The sequence below is a fragment of the Lepeophtheirus salmonis genome, chromosome 4, assembly GCF_016086655.4.
Source record: "Lepeophtheirus salmonis chromosome 4, UVic_Lsal_1.4, whole genome shotgun sequence".
NCBI classification, from domain to species: Eukaryota; Metazoa; Arthropoda; class Copepoda; order Siphonostomatoida; family Caligidae; genus Lepeophtheirus; species Lepeophtheirus salmonis.
In genome coordinates this window covers 25,479,303-25,484,067 of record NC_052134.2, presented here as the reverse complement: position 1 = coordinate 25,484,067, position 4,765 = coordinate 25,479,303, and the positions used below count along the sequence as shown (strand labels likewise).

Below are 4,765 nucleotides of genomic sequence, written 5' to 3'. Positions count from 1 at the left end.
TAATGGATCAAAATAGTATAAGATCTTTGTATGATCATGAATGAGCATCAGGTTATTCCAAGACCTATCCTTTGTTTAAATCTAATTTTCCCTCCGTAGTGCTGGATCGGTCCTAGCACTGATTTTCTAATCTGTCTCCCCTTTCAGTCTTTCTTTTTTATCAGTCCGATCTTTTTTATCATCTTTTTTTATTCAACAGTCCTAAGGACTGTTGAATGTGGTCCTTTAGTTCTACGGTCTTACATATTTTTATAGCTATTCTTCGCTCTCAACTAGAATTGAAAAATATAAAAACGAAGAAAATAATGATTGATAGCTGGGACGTATAATAAAAAATAATTCTAGCCATCACCTCCTACTTTAAACTTCAGGTATCATGTCTCTTAAAAAAGGTTATGTTGAACAGCTGAATGGTTGTGGTAGTTATTGCGTCCTTTCAGCTGTTTTAGTTACCATAAAATACCGATAGGGGATGGTCCTAGGGACTGACACAGTTTATTAGGACCAAACTGATAGGACTGCAGTCTTTTTCGTGTTTTTTTTGCCAGATCCGACACTAGCCCTCCGTTTTTGTCTTTCTTTATTTTTCTTTTTAAGCAAATTTTCAACTTGCACTATTTTTCTTGGTTACCCTACATATACTATAGGTATAGTTGATAATATTGTAGAGAAAAACGCGTGCAAGGAGGAGGGGAAAAAAAGACATATGGTATCATTGTTTAAAATACTGATGTGATTATCATCTGCCTGCTTTATTACGATTTTTGAGGGTATAACGAATGTATTTATTAGCAAAATGTTTAATGAAGATATACTACATATAATTGACTTCGGCGTCTTTTTTCCGTTACAGTAGATTTGAAAACGTCACACTCCATGAAATTGTAATTCATTATGAACCTTATTCTCAGAATAATAGCTAATGAAACGACAAAGTAGAGTATTTGAAATATATTTGAAGCTCAAAGTTTAAAAAAGAAGGCTTTAATTAAATATAATCTACATACTAAAAAATAAACCATTAAACATTTAAGTTAAATATACATAATTAAACAATTAAAATCATATAACTATTAATAATAATAAATTATAAATACAGAATATTGAAATAATAGATTGATCCAGATAATTTTTTCTTGTTCTAACATCGGAATTCAGTTAAATATGTCATAACTTTAGGTTGCAATACACAAGCGAGACGTGGAGTTTAATCAAAAAGATAATCACCCTTCTTCTTCATGTGGAAGTTGCTATATACAATTGTGCACAGGATAGATATATCTCTACCGATGAGATCTAACTAATTATTAATAATAAAGTAAATGTCAAAATCATAAAATTAGACAATAAATATATTAATAAAAAAATGTTAGAAATAAATTCATCGTAAAGATTTAGAGCAAAAGCTAATTATGTAGTAATGTCCGGCGATATTACTCCCTATTAAGAACATCAAAAAAGATTTTCCCCCGTTATTTAGGTATGCTTATATAACAGCATACTATTATCATGAAGGATATACACAATTGTTAATTATAATGCAACACCCAATGTAACTACCCTCGTTGTTGTGACTATTTAAACAGTTGTTTTGTCTTTTATGAGTTTTCTGAACACCACTTCTTGGAGCCCATCAACCATAGCTAAGCCTTAAGTGATAAAAAAGTAATATTTATTGACTATGTAATATTGGAAAACCTAATTATCATACCCAAGTCTTAAAGCGAAGTAAGTAGTCTCAGACAAACTAGTTGCAAACCATCCAAAGCTACTACCCCCGTTGTTGTGACCATTTAAGCAGTTGTTTTTGCCCTTTACTGAGTTGTGTATCATAATTCTTGATATGTTTAGCTAAAATAGAATCATATTTTATAGTTAGATTTAAAAAAAAATTGAATACTTACTGTGAGATTGTACAAAATTCAGAGTTCCATTTCGATATTCGTAAATACTTTTTATTGATAACTTGATCGTCATTTGGTGTGGATGACTCAAAACATTTTTATATGTATTTCTATAAATGACATCAGTAACAACATCCTCCATTAATTTAATGATGGTTTCTCGGGAAGGGATATGTTTACCCTTGTATTTCTCCATAAATTTTTTGAACGTAGATGATTAACAATGGATAAGGTTATATTACATACAATAAGCATCGTTGTGAGATCAGAGTTAAAGTCTGACTTGATGTATTCATCGTTAAATTGATTTTATAGATGAATATCCATACTCTTGTTATGAGATGAGGATAATGAGTGGTGTGTAATTCTAGACAGGGGACTAAAGGCACATTTATATCGACAAATCTGACAAACCATCTGTTTCTCATCCGGCAAGTATTTTCCAAATTCCTAGGCCTCCATTTTCAGAAATCCAGACAGAAGGCGACGTTATTTTTTGCATTTTATTCAGTTCTCTATCGACTATCCCCATCTAATATTATTATATTAATATTGAATAATAAAGGCGGGAATGATAACGTTCATGATTGATAGAAGAAGATGTATATTATTTAATCAATGATGCCATAAGTATTTCTTCTCGTCTCCTCGCACGCTTTTCTATTCTTACCAAAATTATCACCCTTAACTATAGGGCAGGTATTCCTCACTTATGATGAAAATTGGGTCTATGTATAGCTCGCCCGATTTTTTGGGGTTGGCAAACTGAAGAGTAAATTTTCTTATCATGGAGCTTTTGTCCTGAGAAGATATATATTTGTTTTCTACAACAATAACTTATATTACAGACCTGATTTGACATTTGTGTATTCACATAAAATAAACCCTGAGGATTTGTTGAAGAGTTATTATTGTAAGTCCTTGTTGGACTCTGAGTAAAATTGAAGATCGACATCGGTGTAACTCTTGCCTTGATTATTTCCTTCTCCTCCGTTCTGGTCTCAGCTGCTTGTAGCTGATCTAATGAAACTTTATGGGAGCTAAGCTGCTCTCGTTCAAAACGCTCTTCAAATTGTCAGGGTTATCATGTTGATTTTTGTTCCTTCATTTTAATATAGCCAAATTACACACGATTTTCCAAATTATTCTTTTACTACTTTTTTAAATGATGAAATTGTAATATAAATTAATTTAAAAAAGATTTTTGTTCGAAATAGGGAACCTTTGCCCGGATTACATGGGAGAGACTACGAGGCATGTACAGATTCTTCAGAGATAATGGCTCATTACTGGATGTCTCCAGAGTGTCATTGGTGGGGTGGTGCTTGGTACAAGTCCTAGCCTAAAGGGTAGCTTACATAGAAAAGTCCATGGGATTCAGGTCAGGTCTGCTAGAAGTCCACATATTCTTTTCCCAAAAGCCCTTCATATAAGTCCTAAAGGAAGAGAAAGATCTTGTCGACCAAAATGGCCTTATAGAAGTGTTGTTTGATCTTCACCCCCTCCTCAATAAGAATAATGGGCATCCTCTTCCCGTCCGACATAATACCTATCCAGACCATGATACATGGCGGCTTTTGTCACCTAGTTATGATGCAATGCTCTTAACAGATGCTGTCAATATTTTTTGCTTTAAACACCGTCATTTTAGGCATTTTTGATTGCCTCAACGGTGAGCAACTTTGCCCGTGCTGCTTCTGTATTTAAAAAAAAAAAAAAAAAACTTTTGTTGAAATTAATTTATATTACAACTTGATTATTTTCAGAAAATTTTATATTGATTAATAAATTTTTATTAAATTTATATATGAATTTTCTTTGTAGAAATTTTTAGAATTAATATGTGGTGACATTAAAAGTTGGTCTTTTACAAATAGTTTGTTATATAATAATGGTATCTTATGCTTATTTGCTTAAATAGTAAAATTATAATTATGTCTAAAAAATTTGCTTTTATCCAGTCTTTTTTTTCTTCATTATTCTTAATAAAATGTAAATCACCAACAGTTACTCTTCGTCTAAACACTCGGTCTTACACTTCATATTTATATCTTATCTCCTCAAAAATGGAAGAATAATGATAATAATACTATAAAATAAAAATCACTGTTGAGATTGATAACAAAAACAACAACAAAAAAAAACCATGCTAAAAAAAACCTTCGAAGTGAGAACACAAATTATAATTAATATCCTTTTTTGGTTTGTATTCAAAAATGAAATTAGAAAAAATATATAGACGGAAGCATATGGTATTACTGAATTAAGATCCTTGTTAATTTCAGCTGCCTGCTTTATAATTTTGGAGGTAAAAAATGAATTACTCTTAAAAAGAGGAGAATCTTCTTAATTTAAAATAGCATTAGTGTAAGTAAATATTATGATTATATTTAAATAGTATACATATTTATTATATTAAGTATTTTTAAATCAATTTAAACCAGAGATAGGCGAGATTTCTTCTTTTAGACGGAGATGTTTACGCAAGCACGACATATTAAGTAATGAAGAAAAAAAAAAAAGAGACAAAAATATCAGTTTCCTTATGTGATCCTTTATTTTACTTAATTTTTGTATGATTAGACACATTTAATAGAAAATTGATTCAAAAGAACTTAATAAATAATTTATTTTTCGAATCATGGAATTTCTTCTATCGATTGTTATTACCTTTACTTTTTATCTAGATGTATAGTTATTTCACGACGAAAGATGGCATTGAATTGTAATTATACTCTAAAAAAGTAATTTTAAATAAAAAATATGCAAAGGTCAATCCAAAGTGTAGTTATTCTCAAAAATTCGTCTATTTCTATTTAAAAATAATTTATCTATAGATACCCTCAAACACAACTTCAAGG

The 4,765-nt window shown here is 30.4% G+C and overlaps 1 long non-coding RNA gene across 1 annotated transcript; it reads right to left on the bottom strand.

The window, feature by feature from the left end:
- Positions 1-1,334: 1,334 nt before the first annotated feature.
- LOC139905183 (uncharacterized) lies at positions 1,335-3,102 on the bottom strand. Its single transcript, XR_011779743.1, has 2 exons — positions 1,905-3,102; positions 1,335-1,851 (listed from the first exon to the last, which is right to left on the bottom strand). It is a non-coding gene; the product is annotated as an uncharacterized lncRNA (long non-coding RNA).
- Between the last annotated feature and the right edge of the window lie 1,663 nt (positions 3,103-4,765).